The sequence below is a fragment of the Furipterus horrens genome, unplaced genomic scaffold, assembly GCF_987537825.1.
Source record: "Furipterus horrens unplaced genomic scaffold, mFurHor1.1.pri manual_scaffold_15, whole genome shotgun sequence".
NCBI lineage: Eukaryota > Metazoa > Chordata > Mammalia > Chiroptera > Furipteridae > Furipterus > Furipterus horrens.
Genome location: NW_028327185.1, coordinates 26,567,065 through 26,582,308, shown reverse-complemented (window position 1 = coordinate 26,582,308; position 15,244 = coordinate 26,567,065). Strand labels below are relative to the sequence as shown.

General features: G+C 46.3%; 1 long non-coding RNA gene across 2 annotated transcripts; it reads left to right on the top strand.

Moving 5' to 3' along the window:
• Positions 1 to 3,196: 3,196 nt before the first annotated feature.
• LOC149992556 (uncharacterized) lies at positions 3,197 to 12,485 on the top strand. Of its 2 annotated transcripts, none has more exons than XR_016508321.1 (4): positions 3,197 to 3,251; positions 5,157 to 5,264; positions 8,541 to 8,632; positions 12,426 to 12,485. It is a non-coding gene; the product is annotated as an uncharacterized LOC149992556 (long non-coding RNA). The 2 variants fall into 2 exon arrangements; XR_016508322.1 differs by having other exon boundaries at positions 3,211 to 3,337.
• The last annotated feature ends 2,759 nt before the right edge of the window (positions 12,486 to 15,244 follow it).

Here is a 15,244-nt window from a genome sequence, read left to right as displayed (position 1 = left end):
CAGGGCTGGAAGGGCTGAGTGACCTCCTGGGGGCAGTTAATGAGTGGCCTGAGGTTTACATGCAGCGTTTACTATGATTTGGGCTGGTGCCAAAGTGTCATTGGGCAGAGAGAAAGCAGTTGGTCATGTACGAATCTAACAGGCAGCAATGCCAGCTACTAAATAGTATATCATTCCTAATGATGTTGTCAGCCTCTAATCAGTCTAATTTATATTGTCAACATGATATAATAGTCCCACCCGGTGAGGCCTTCAGAAATACAGGATCCAACAATGTGCGAGACCAAAGTGGATTTCCACTGATCCTGACTCTGGAAATCACATTAGGACAGCTTTTTTATTCTATTTTATTTTTTTTGTTTTTCAATTACACTTCTCCCATTTTCCCCCTATTTTTCTCCCCCACCCAGCCCACCCCTTCTCCCACAAACATCTACCTCCCCGTTGTCCATGTCCATGAGTCATTTATACACGTTCTTCGACTAAACCCTCCCCTTACTTATCCCCCTTCTCTCCCTCCCCCCTCCCCCCTCTTGACTGCTATAGGAATGCTTTTCGCCTTCCAGTTGACTCAATGTTAGTATATAATTTTATTTTTGTTTATGATTGCATAGTATACCTTGTCCCATTTTTTCATGTTCAGTGTCTTTATACTTTCATATTTTAAGGAGTTGTCAGTGTTTTATATTAGTTATGAGTGGCTCTTAAAACCCATAAAGAATTGGTTTTGATGGGGGAGTATGATGTAGGGGTCAACTCTTTTTTCACACTCAGTTTTCTAAACACCATTTACTATAGGATCCATATTTTCCCGCTGATCTAAGGAGACATCTTTATTGTTGAAAACTTCTCTATCATTTTGAGTCTATCACTGGAACTTCTGTTTCATCAGTTTGTCCGTTCACAGACCATTATCACATTCTTGTAATGACCATAGCTTCATAATACAATACACTTTTATATCTACTTGGGATAACTTCTATTCATTACTTTGGTTTTTCAGAATTTTCTTTTAAATTCTTTATTTTAACAGGTAAGCTTGTTTGGAAAACCTTTCTAATATTTATTATAGATTATATTAAACATATAAACAATTATGAGAACGTGACCTCTATGCATGATTTCTCTAATCAAGAATATGTTGTTACTTTCCACTTGCCCAACTTTCTTTTATTTGGGTAGCATTTAAGAATCTGTTCATTTAGATCATGAAAATTTTTAAGTTGGTTTTGTTGCTATTGGTTCTTTTCTTTGATTGTATCTTTAAATTACTCTTTGTCTATATAAAATATATTTATTTCTGCATGCTATTTACCCCCTTTACTAAATTGTATTATTTGTACTGTCTTAAAAAACACTTGGTTTATTTTTAGAGCAAGGGGAAGGGAGAGAGAAAGAGGACGGAGGGAACATTCAGTGTGTGTTTGCCTCTCATAAGCCCCCAACTGGGCACCTGGCCCACAACCCATGCACGTGGCCTGACTAGGAATCAAACCAGCAACCCTTTGTTTCTTAGGCCAGCACTCAATCCACTGAGCCACACCAGCCAGTGCTCTTTGTAACAGTTTTTAAGTTGATACTTGTGAGTTGTCAAGCTAAATAAGATATCATGCGATAATAAAATTGTTAGTTTAGCTATATAAAACGTGAAAATGAGTTAAAGCTCAGAAGAAAACATGAAGAAATGAGGAGTTGAACTTTTGTGTTATAATCATGTTAATAATTGAATACATTAGCGTTTTAAATTAGTTCGGGACCCGGAGCAATGGTGTTCTATCAATCTGAAGTGTTTTGTAAGTAGAAGTGTGCCTTGTGTAGGCTATCTGAGGATCTCACAATACTGCGAACGTTCACATTTTCAAAGAGGAGAACATTAGATGGCGAATTCTGGAATCTAAAAGAGTATTCTAAGTAACTTTAGGAAAGTCATTAAAGAGCGATTTATGGGCAATGAAAAAGCAGCAGGTGACCCTCAGGTGTGTGCTGTGGTTTATGGCAGTGCGATTCAGTCTGCTAAGGCGTCAGACCTGCCTCAGCCTCTGAGTTTTTGCCGCTGCTTCGCCAAGGACGCTCCTCCCCGGTCTTTGTAATGTGGCTCCCTTTTCTCGTGGTGGTTGTCCTTGAGCTCTCAGCTTCCATGCCGCCTTTCCAAAAAGAGGCACGATTTTGCAGAGTCACGTGTTGTTACTATTCTAACTTGACTCTTCATCATGCTCCATATAGAGCAGGGTTTCTCGTTCTCAGTACAATGAGTAATTTTTCTCTGTATTGTACATGTTTATTAGCATTCATGACCTCTATTCACTGCATGCGAGTAACAGCCCCCCCCTAACCACACCCTAATGACCAGCTAAAAGATCTCCACACCGTCCCAAATGTCCCCCTGGGGGCAAAATCAATCTCTGGTTGAAAACCATTGATCTTGAATCTTTGATCATTTTTGGAACCTCAATGATCTAGCCTTGGTATGCAATATGCCTATTATCATTCTGTTCAAATCATTTCTTAACCCGCATTGTGTTTTATTTTGGGAGGGTTATTTGAAGTGTATTTCATGACTTTTAAGTACTTTTTAGTTACTCATTTCTAGATTAATGGCAATGACAGCAAGAAACACTACACACACGTATATAAATGAATGCACAGATATAAATTTCAAGCCTTTGAAATTTGTTGGCACTTGCTTTATATAATATGGTCAGTTTTGAAGAAGTTACAAGGCCGCTCAGAAATCATCTGTGCCTTGCAGCTTTTGGGTACAGCAGAGTACTTTCACAGCCTCCCCGAGGTCCTCACCCCCGCAGCGGCCGGCCCGCTTCCGGAGCCCTTCTCAGTCCGCAGCCCGTGCCGGTCCCCCGCCCGCCGGTGCCCTCCCTCCCCTCCCAGCGCCGCAGACGCCCCGTCCACACGTACGCGTGCGCGGATGACCACTCCGTCCACACGTACGCGTGCGCGGATGACCACCGCGTGGGCACGTACGCGTGCGCGGATGACCACCCCGTCCACACGTACGCGTGCGCGGATGACCAGCTCGTGGGCACGCGCGCGTGCGCGGATGACCACGCCGTGGGCACGTACGCGTGCGCGGATGACCCCACGTGCGCGTGCGCGCAGATGACCCCACGTGTGGAGGCGTGGTCGGCGCAGGGCTCAGGAGGGGCGAGCGCTCAGCGAGGACAGCGGAAGGGGGCGGTGCGGCGCGCTCTGTTCCAGAACCGCGGGAGGAGGAGGAGTGACTCGGAGGCTGCCAGGTGCGGGCCTGGAGGGGTGCGACGGGCGGAGGTGAAGGCGGGGCTGCCGTCCCGGCAGGTCGGGGTGGCGGTGAGGAGAAGCCCAGGTGAGAAGGCGGACGGAGGCGCGTCTGGAAGGAGGGCCGGAGCCCTGGGAGCCGTGCGGGAAGAGGTGGGCCGGGGAGAAGGCCGGACGGGAGACGTCCGGGGCACGCGGTGAGAGGGGGAAACTGGAGGCGGGGTGGGGGGAGGGCCCGGGCAGAACTGGGGGGAACAGGAGCGGGCTGAGGTCTGCGGAGCGGAGACCTGTCGGTGGGCGGAGGGGACAGAGGCCCCGAGAGGCTGGAAGGAGAGCTGGGCAGGCAGGGCACGGGACAAGGGGCCCGCCATTCCCACAGGTGTGGGGGTTCCTTCCCCGTGCGGAGGAAGAGGGAGCAGAGCGAAGCAGCGTCGCCGCAAACCGGCCCTCCCGCCGGGCCTCAGCCGTGACCGGGGCGGGAGGGCAGGTCGGGCGGGTTTGCGCAGCTGGCTCCGGCTGGGGGCTCACGGCGCTGCGCTGGCCAGGGCCGCCGGGCTGCTGCTCTTTTCTCCCGGGAAGGAGAGAGACGGGGACCCTGGCGCCCCGGGAGCGTGGTCAGGAGCGCAGGACTGCTCCGGTTCCCGGCGGAGCCGGAGGAGGGAGGGAGCGGTGAGCCGTGCTGCCCCCTGGGGGCCGAAGCGGGCGTTCTGGCTGTGCGGGCGAGGGGCCGGGGCCCGCGGGCGGCGTCTGGGCAGCGGGCTCGTGGCGCGGGCGCTGTGCTCTCCAGACCGTTCTCCTGCTGCTCCGGGGCCGGGAGGGAGACGTCCTGGGGCTCGTGTCTCCACTGCAGCTGGAGTTTCCCCCAATGAATGGGTTTAAGCAGGACGGCTAGAAGGGGACCCAGGGCCCGGCTGAACTGTGCGGCGGCGGCCGGTGCGGCAGGGGCGCCCGACCGCCTCCGTGTCCCAGGGGACTCCCGTGCGCCGGCGTCTCGCTGGTCCCCGGGCCGGCTCTGTGCTGTCAGGCCGCGTCCGTGGCTCCGCGCGGTGCCGCTGGGCCGAGGTCCTTCACCGGCTTCTGCAGCCCCGGGGGGCGCCTCCGGGGACCGGGAGGCGCAGGGGGGCGGCGGGAGCGTCATCTACAGAGGGCCCGCAGAGTCGGCTCGGTGAGCACATTCGTGGGGTTTTGAGGTTCTTGTGTGGCGTCAGGGAGAGTTTGGGTGAGGGTTAGGCGGACAGAACACAGGCTTGTTTGTGTTTTGCTGCAAATGATAGACAGATTTAGGCGATTTGAGACTTAGTAACACGTCTTGTGGAATATTAAAAATGTGTGCTGTGAATAAGTAATCTCTAGAACTGATCGAATTTGTTTATCAGTGTCAACCTAAAGAATACTGGTGTCCCAGAGAATTGACAATTTCTTACTCTTAGTTTTCACAAGGGATTAAAATTTTTTAAAGGTTAAGAATTCAAGTAAAAGGTCCAGAAAAAAGCCGTAAAGTACTGTGTGTAAGAGAAAGGTATTGAGATACGGGCATGTATATTTCAGAGAAATGTAATTAAGTTTGTTGTAAGTGAGGCTGGTTGTGCCAGAGTGGACAGAGGAAAAGCAGGACAAAAGCTGAATGTCAGAAGGAAAGTGGAAGGTCCGTGATGAGAAATGGAGAGAGAGGACGTTTTCTATACGGTGAAGCCGAATACGATGGGACGAAATTCCATTAAGTAAATGAATGTAAATACGAAAAGTGAGCTGACGTAGAAGCACGGTTCAGTTCTATTTTATTTTGTTGAAATGACAAAAATTTTTCCATATTGTGTAGCACCAGATAAGGTAGTATGAGAGTTTTTCTGCCTATAAAACAGAGATACTATGTTTCCTTAAAATGTTTCTGCTTCATATCGTTTCAGTCAGGTCTTTGATTACTAAAGAAGACAGTCTTCTGCATCCTAAGAACCGAAGATGTGATAATCACATACTGACCCAGAGCTGCTGTCACAGGACCCCTGCTCTCTCAGGTAAGACCCCTCCTGACACTCACAGGACTCAGAGGGGCAGTGACTGGACACCCCACACTCCCTGCCAGGACTCAGAGCTGACATTCCAGCACCCCCTAATCTCTCATGCTGGACTCCTCCACACCGTCCCATGACCAGGGCTCCGTACTCTCTCCGGTAAGACCCCTCCCGGCACTCAGAGAATCCACGGCTGAAGTGACAGGAGTCTCTCTGCAGGCAGAGAAGAGAGAGTGGAACCCCCCACAGGCTCAGATGCACACTCCAGGAAATGCTCTTCCCTGCTGCCATCTAGTGCACATCCTGAGACCGGCGCCTATGTACTCAGCAGCAGCTCTTACCATTTTGCAAGGACAATATGAATCTCCAAGGCAACTCACGCCACCCCTTGCTCGGGATGTCTTACAAACGCATCCATCGTGGTAGGGCCCGCAGTACCTGTGGCAGGACCCGCTACTCTCACGTGACACTCCTCTCCGTGGTGGCTCGAGGGATAGTATTGCAGCTACATAGGTGAGATGGAATGCTCTGAAGCCGTGTATAAAGTAAGGAAAGGATTTTACTAATGACCAGGAGTTGGGCAGACCCTGAGCCGGCCTCTAACATGCTCCAACCTGCAATGGAGTCTAAAACGCGGAGTTTTTATACTGATGAGGCCCCCTTTGCTGCTTCTTTGGCGGGAAACGGCCTTAGGAAGAGGGGGCTGGGCAGGACTGCAGGAATGTCTTGGCAGTAACGGGAACAGAAATTTGCAAGGCTATAAGGTTATCTCTGGTGGCAGCATAGCTCTTCAGCCAGGGACGAACTCCCTGCGAAGCAATCTGTCTTCAAAGGGCTAGACATTCTGCAAAGCACAACCTTCACAAATGTTCTAAACCAGACACAAGTAAATGGAAGGTGATAGAGGCTGAGGTCCTTTTAGCTTGTAAATCACCAATTGCTACACTCCTTCCGACATTCCTCTCTTCAAGGCTTTTTAGCAAGTCCTTGCTACTTTTTACAAAGAACATCTGAAGCCCCTACGTGTTTACGTATTTAGCAGACCTTTGAAACTTTTTACAGGGACTATTTGGTGCCCCTACAACAAGATCCACTATTCTGTCTGGTGCGACCTTTCCCCAAACTAACAAGACATACAGCTAGTTTGACCAGACCCCCAGTTCTCCCAGAGAAAGCCCCCTGTTCACAATCACAGAACTCAGAGCTGAAGTGACATGGCCCCTTACTCTGTCAGGTGGGAGCCCCTCCTCATACTCATAGGACCCTGAGCTGATGTCACTGGACCCGCTATTCTTTCTGGGTGAAACCCCTCACCACATTCACCGGACCCAGAGCTGACGTGACACAACCCCTTTTTCTCTCTGATGGGACTCCTTCCAGTGCTCACAAGATGCAGCGCGATTTTCAGAGGACCCCCTACCCTCCCAGACTGGCCGCCTCCACTCACAGGACCTACACCTGATGTCACAGGTCTTGCTCTGCTCTTGGGTGGAACTCCTCATCACAGTAATAAGACTCCACACCGAAACCACAGGGCTCCTCACTGTCTCTGGTGGGTCAGCCAACGACCACAGGAGCAAAGGCTGAAGTCACCGCACCCTCTGCCGTCTCAAGTGTGACCGTACCCGACAGTCACAGGACCCAGAGCTGATGGGACAGGATGACTACACTCCAAGGGAGGGGCCCTTCCCCACACTCAGGAGACCCAGAGCTGATACGACAGAAACCACTGTTCCCGCTGGTGGGACTGTTTTCCAAACTGATAGGAGACAGAGCCAATGTGACCGGACACCCTACTCTCTCTAGTCAGACCCCTCCCCGCAGTCACTGGACACAAAGACGAAAGGTCAGGACATGAAATTTTACAGGGAGACGCCTTTCTGACCCTCACAGGACACTCCAGCCTCTCATGTGTGATCCTCTCCACATTCCAATGACCCAGACCTGATGTCACAGGACCCACTATGCTCTCAGATGGGGCCCCTCCCCTTGCTCATCAGCCCCAGAGCTGACCGGACACCACCTTTGATTTTCTTTGGCGAAGACCCAGAGCTCGCATTACAGGGCGCCATGCTCTCTTAGGTAATACTTCCCCAACAGCCAGAGGACCCAGGGCTGATGTGGCAGGTCGCCCTGCCGTGTCAGAGTGGGGCCCCTTTGTACACTCTGCTGCACACTGCCTGCCATCTAGTGCGCATCTGTGGAATAACAGCCGAGACGAGGCCGCCAGGAAATGCTCTTTTTCGTTGCCATCTTGTACATCTTGGGAATAGCACCTTTTTTCGAAGCATCTGCTCTTATAATTTTGCAAGGAGACTTGAAGCCCCAAGGCACCTTACACCACCACTAGCTCAGTATGTTGTGTACACCCATGTTTCCATTCCAATTCTAATACTCTTCTGCACGTGGGGTTTCTGACTCTCATGTGAGTGAGGTTCCCATGCCTACGTATGTCTAAAATTTGGTTATTTTCATTGGCTAATCTGTGTCATACCTATTGGGTTATTGGACCAGCCTAAAGATTCTTGAGGTTAGAGGAAAGATTGCTTCTCCACCACGTAGGCAAGCGAGCAATGAGGTATTTAATAGGTAAATTTGGGGAGTACATATATGTCACCATTTCCTTAAGTAAGGTTTAGCAATTTAGCTAAAGCAACTTATTCTCAAAACTGAGTGATTATGTCAGTGAAATATGGAACAAGGCACCATTTTAGCTTGTGGCTATAAACCTTTTATTCAAACTTTCAAAGGTGGTAATGAAGGGGGCCAGAATTTTCTGCTCGGCATGTTGATTTTAAACTGGCTGTTAAGAAAGGAAAGACTGAGAAATTACTTATGTTTATCATCTCAGTTCTTCCTGAGCAGTTTAATGGCCAAAATTTGGTTTAGGAAAAGAGCTTTAGCACAATCACCTTAGCTTTAGACAGTAATAGTCCTAGCAAAAGCCCGTCCACCCTCTTATCTTACTTCTTGTGTGTAATAGTCTTTGGGGGGTCGCCGAACAAAAATTAACCTGCCGGGTATGCTGCCTTTTTTCTAAATTAACCTGAACATACCCATTTCACCATTAAAGTCTAAGACTCTGTTCTTCCATTTTCCAAAATGTCCTTTATACCCGATATCACCTCATTGTGTTTGGCATTCATTTCAATATGAATTCCCCTTGTGCATGTATTAAACATTGAGTATCTCCTCTTAATCTGATTGTGCGAGTTTGACTATTATCTCAGGTGTCAGAATTTAGAAGGTATGACAAAAGTAGTTTTTAATCTCCCACAGTTTTGGTGAGCCGGCGCAGTGACATTCATGGCAGGGACACTTAACTTCTGGAAGGTGCAGCAGCCGAGAGATCATGGACATCTCTGGCAAAAGTAAGCACTATTTTTTCTTGTTGTTGCTCGTCTTTTTGGTTTATTTCTGCAGGGTTTGGCGTTATTTAGTAATTCTGTGAGTTATTTTCCTCTCTTGTACATTTACATTGGCCTGAAAAATATTTGTGACACTAGGTGCTCCGACTTAGTGAGTCACACGAGCTCTTCATTAACTCTCAGCTCTGCTCACAGGGTGAGGACTTGGTTCTGCTCCTGCATCTGGCCCCTGGCAACTGGGGTCCATTGTCCAGCTCCAGCTCTGGAGTCTGGCTATGGGTTCTTGCTTACAGATGTGGATTCTGTCTCCAGGGTCCGTGGCCCGGGGTCGAATCTGTATTTGGCTGTGTGTCTGGGAGCTGGGGTCTCTTTGGGTGTGTCTTTGTGTGCTGGGTTTGTGTGTGGGGTCCACGTGCAGTTCTGGCTCATGAGTCTGATGTATGGAAGCTGGTGTCCAGAGTTCGCTGTCAGTCTCTGGTGTCTGGTGCCTGGCATTCAGGGTCCACGGTCTGGCTTGGGTCTTGGAGAGAGTTTTTGGATTGGGGCAGGGGTCTGGGGTTCAGCTTTTGGTTCTGAGTCTGCTCCAGGGTCCAGGGTCCAGGGTCCTGAGTCCAGGGTCTGTGTCTGGAGTCCTGAGTGTGTCCTGGGTGTGTGTGAACTGACACCAATTCAATGTCGACAGGAGTTCCAGAGGTGGGGTGCGTTGAAGAAGGAAAGCTTATTGAGTGCAAATAGCTCGGTTTTGGTACAGAACGTCTGTGAGTGGGTGCACAGCCGTTAAGAAACCCAGGACTGTTACGGGTGAGTTGTGAAGCAGCGCTGCCGCGGACCAACTCAGTGGTGCCGCTTCTCAGTTATGGAGCGTCACGGCTGTGGGACAGCCCGGGGACAGACTCCCTCAGGCTGCGGTTCTCAGCTCTTCGCTATTTATGTGAGTTCTGTTCCCATCGTTCCCTCTTTGCTCTGCCACCTTGGCACAGAAAGCAGCACAAGTTTGCAAAGGAGCCCCTCTGGGTGACAAGATCAGTGCAGGTGAGCAAACAAAAGGCTTCTGGTGTGGTTATTTTTAAATTATGCCATGTTTTCCTCTAGAACTCCTTTTTACCCAAACCGAGAAAGCCTTTCTTTGTTGCAGGTTACTTACATTATCTAGGAGAATAAAAATGTATTCAAAATCCTACCCAAACAGGTTAACTGCTACTGTTGTAAGTTTAGACCCTTCAAGACATCTCTACTTGCATGATTATATTCTTCTGCTTCCTCTGGATTTAATTTTTGTTACTCTGGGTTTGTGATATGATGCAAACCTTGTGAATTCCCATAGGTTCTTAAAATATTACTTCTGTCTTAACTATATTTTTTAGATTTTATTTATTTATTTTCAGAGAAAGGGAGGGAGGGAGAAAGAGAGGTAAAGAAACTTGGATGTGTGAGAGAATCATCCATCGGTTGCCTCTCTCATGCCCCCAACAGAGGATCCGGCCACGGCCCAGGCATGTGAGGCAACCGGGAATCAAACCTGCATCCTTTTGGTTCGCAGGCCAGCGATTAACTCGCCAAGCCACACCAGCCAGGGCTCCAGTAGGTTTTAATGCATTTTTTTTTATTATTCAGTTCCAATTATTTTTAACTACAATTGCGATTTATTTTGAGAGTTATTTAGAAGTGTATTTCATATCTTTTAAATGTAGGGATTTCTACTTACCATGTGTTACTGATTACTCTGTTAACTACAATGAGAACAAGAAACTCACTTTATATAATTTCAACCCTTTGAATTTGTTTGAAACTTGCTTCATACTACAATAGGGTCAGTGTAACACACGTTCCAGGCGTGCATCTCTGCTGTCATCTCTTGTTCATTTCGGGAATCATAGCGTCGTGCAGGTCAGCGGCGAAAGTTGTGTGCGCTTGGTTGTCTGTGAATGTTGACTCCAGTTTGCTGCTCACGTTCCTTATATCCTTACGGAATTTTCTGAGGGGGTCTATTGTTTCTTAACGAGGTATGCGCTATCCCTAATGATTATAAATTCTTCTTTGTATCTCTTCTATATAATTTGAGTTTATTATATTGAGTATGTTGTGAATGTGGATCTTCCTGGTAAATTAAACTTACTTATATGAAGTGCTCTTCCTTTCTAGTATTGCTTTTTGCATCGAAGTCTGCTGGATGGTATTATGTCATTTTCACTTGGTATGTTTGCCTGATACCGGGTGAGACAAAAGTAGGTTTAGAGTTCTGAGTACAAGAAACAAAATTTATTATTGTATTATTATTCAGTGTTCATACTATTAAACCTACTTTTGTACCATCCTGTATAGCTTTTCCCATTCTTTCACTTTCAGTCTTTTTGTACACTGTGTTTTAGGTGATTGATGTTTTTGCCCAGTTTTTGTCTTGTCTTTTTATTCTGTGAATAAGTTCTTTTACAGAGTAGTCTTTAATTTTACAAATTATACATTATAAATCCATTTCTTCATGAAACTTCATGTCCAAAAGTATACCTGATTCCTGGCTGATTTTGTTTAAACGGATCACTAAAAATCCAACTTACAGATGAGGGGCGGGGCCTGTCTTAAGGTGAAAGGCGGAATCGGGCTGGAGGTGAGAGGCAGGGTCAGGCCAAGGCTGTGGGTCCGCGCTGGGTGGGAGGCTCATTGAGGCTGGCAGGCCTGAGGTGAGGGCAGTTGTGGAGGAGAGATGAGCAACTAGGTGGTCCTGAGATCAGGCGCTGCCCGCCGCCTGTCTCCGTGGGTCATGAAATGACACTCATGGCCAAAGGTGATGCAAGCAGTGAAATCCAGGGAGGTCAGGTGAGCTGCGTGGAGGTATGAGGTGAGGGGATTGGGGAGCGGCTACAGCCAACCTGTAAGGAGCAGAAGAGGGTGGCCAGAGTGTTTGTGGGGTACACATCTCAGGTCCCAATTTAAGCGACACTTCCTGTGGGACAACTTTTCTATTTCAATATAGATACTACATTTAGAGAGAACTTTGGTGAATAGGTATCATCATTCTTTTATCCAAGAACTTGATAATGCTTTTCAGTTGTTAAAGTGTCTGTTATTGGGTAGCATTCTCCAATTTTGTTCATGCAGATCTTGTGCATGGTTGTTAAGTTTATCCCCAGGTTTTTCATTGTTTACATGTTTTGTTGTTAGTTTTTTAAAAAATTATATCTTTAACTTACTATTTCTAGAAATAAAATTTATTGCAGCATGTTATGTCCCCTTCATTGTAGTAAATTCTATTTGTAATACTTTTTAGTTGATTCCCATTAATTATCAATGTAAATATGCTATCACTCAACAATGATCATTACATTCTTGTAAGCGTATATGATGTAGGAATAGTGAAAACATGTAAGAAAAGAGAAAATGAGGTTCTGTTAGGAGATAGAAAATATTTTCTGTTAGTCACAAATATCTCCACGACCAAAGAATAGAGTAACATCATTCTTAGCATTTTAAACTAGGCCATAGCCTGGATACATGGTATTATAGAAATCCAAAGTACTTTGTTAGTGGAAACGTGCTCCAGGTAGGCTCTCTGAGGAACACACAACATAGCAAAGGTCCACACTTTGAAAGAGGAAAACTTTTGATGGTGAATTCCGGAATCCAAAAGAGTAAGGCCGTTTGTTCTAAGTGACATTATGAAACAGTTATTCAAGTGCTTTGTGAGCAATGAAAAGAAGCAGTGACCCTCAGATGCCTACTGTGTTTATCACAGGGTATAGGAGACTGAATTGTAGTCTCCTAGGTTGTCAGATCTTGTTTTGCCTCCTACTCTTTTCAGGTGACTTCTCAGCCTGGGACAGTCCTCCCCGATATTTGCAGGACAGCTGGCCTTTTTTGTTCTGTAAGTTGCAGACTCCATGCTGCCTAATCAAAGAAAGGCAGCATTTCTGGCCTAGGAAGCAAAGTGACATGCTGTTTTAATTCGAGTGGACTCTTCATGATATGGAGCAGGGTTTCTGGACCTTTTGGGCCAGGTAATTCATTCTCCTGGGGGACTGTCCTCTGCGTAGTAGGTGCTTTTTGGCATTCATGACCTCTGTTCACTGCATGCAGATAAGACCCTCCCTTCCCCCACCCGCGTGACAATCTAAAATGGCTCCAAACATTGCCTGGTGTCCCCTAGGGGGCAAAAATCACTTTTGTTTGAGAACCACTGATTTTGAAGCTTTTATCATTTTTGAAACCAGAATGATCTGGCTTTGGTATGCAGTATTATTATTTTCCCATGTCAATTACTTTCTAACTCCAACTGTGACTCATTTTGGAGACTTATTGGAAACATCTAATATAGGGATTTTCTTGTTACCTTGTTACTGGTTTCCAGGTTAATGGCAAAGAAGGCAATAAAGGTAGTTTATGTGGCATTCGTTGGAACTTGCTTTACAGCTTTCGTCAGTTTTTGAAAAGTTCTAAGTGTGCTTGAAAATCATTGGTAATTTGTGTTGTTTGTTGCAAGTTCCTTAAACAATGAGAAAAATAAAAATTACTCAGAATGCTACAGTGAGAGGTAAAAACTAAACTAAAATAAAATTTAATCATTTTATGTATGTACCTTCCAGACATGTGTGCAGTCAGTGTTTCCTTCCGTTTCCACTGGATTTCATTTGCTATTTTAGGTTCCTAATACGAGTGCAAAAATGCTCACACGTCTGCCCTCCAAGGGTTGTGTGACGTTCACCGCTGGTAGCGATGGGGCTTGGCCAGCGCCGCGTGGCACCCCTAAGTTGGCGAAGTCAGGGCACATCCAGGGGTCCCCTACTTGACCTCAACCCTCCTCCACTCCCCCTTCCTCCCCGCCCCAGGGTCGGCCCACGTGTGTGCTTCAGCCAGCCCTGTCTTGAGAAGGTTATGATCTCGTGGTGAAGAGAAGTGAGCAGATCAGTGACTGCAGACAGCATAGAATGACCGGTGTCCTGGTATGGATGCGTGTACACACACACACTCACACACAGACACAGACACACACTCACACACACACGCTCAGGCACACACACTCTCACACACACACTCAGACCCAGGCACACACTCATACTCTGGGGAAGGAGAGGAAGTTAATCTCTGTCTTCAAGGTGCTTTCAGTCTAGTGGGAGAGATCGCAGAAATAACTACACCCTGCGACGTGCTGAAAGGAAACAGCCTCGCTGGCGGGAGGGGACAGACCTTCCCGTCTCCACTTAGCAGCTCAGGGTGTCAGTCTCTCCACGTCCTGCCCTCCCTTGTTGTCCTTCATCTCCTAGGTGTAGCCTTCTGGGGAAGATGTCGCGTGGTCTCAGTGTGCGTTTATCTAATCACTAGTGATGCGCGGCATCATTTCACGTATTGTCCGTTTCTGTATTTTTTAGTAGGAAGGAAATGCCTGTTTACACCCTTTGCCATTTTTAAATGGATTCATCTATCATTTTATTGTTGAGCTGTAACTGTTTATAAAAGATTCTGGGCTACTATCTCCTTACCAGATACTTGATCTGCAAACCTATTCTTCTATGCCCTAGGCTGTTTTACTTTATTGGTGGGGTCCTTTGAATCATAATTTTTAAACTTTTGACAAAGCCCAATTTATCTTTTTTTCCCCTTGTGTTGATTCTGTCTTTGGTGTTTTATCTGAGGAATCATTACCTACTCTAAGGTCAAAAAGTTTTACACCCATGATTGATTGGATTTTAAGATCGGTGTGTTAATTTCTGCATAATAGGCAGCTTGGATTATCTAGGGAAACCAATTGAGGAAGTGTTGTCACTTTAACAATATTAAATCTTCCTGTCCATAAACATGCATTTTTATTTATTTAGGTGTAATTCAGTTCCTTTCAATGATGTTTTGTAGATTTCAGGGAACAGATCTTCCAGTATTTTCTTGAAATGTTTCCTAAACACTTTATTCTATTTGGTGCTATTATAAATGGAATTGTTTTTCTAATTTTCTTTTCAAATTGTTAATTTCTAGTATATAGAAAGACAATGGGTTTTTGTATATTCATTTTATATCCTTCAAGCTTTGTTTTTATTATAAAATACCAAGTAATTTACATTGTAATTGAATTTTGTTATGCTCTATTGAATTTTTGGGTTTGAATGTATTTCTTTGCTCCAATAGTCTGAGTTTTTTGTTTGTTTTCTTGTTTCTTTTAGAATTCCTTATGATTTTCCACATACAAGAACCTGTCATGTAGAAGTAGATAGTTTCACTTCTCCCTCTCCAATCTAGATGCCATTATCTTCTCTTTTCTTTTTATTGATTTTTTCAGGTGACATTGGTCAATAAAATTATGTACGTTAAAGGTGTACAATTCTATAACGCATTTTACGTATATTGTAGTGTGTGTTCACCACCCCAAGTCAAGTCTTCTTCCATCACTATTTATCCCCCAGTTACCTTCTCCTACCCCTCCCCACCCTGCTTTTTCTCTGGTAATCACCACACTGTGGTCTGTGTCTATGAGTTTGTTTGTCTTTTTGCTTAACCCCTTTATCTTTTTCACCCAGTCCCCCAGTGCCCTCTCCCTGACAGCTGTCAGTCTATTTTCTGGACCAAGGAGTCTCTTTCTGTTTCGTTTGTTAGTATATTTTGTTCATTAGATTCCACATGAAGGTGAAATCA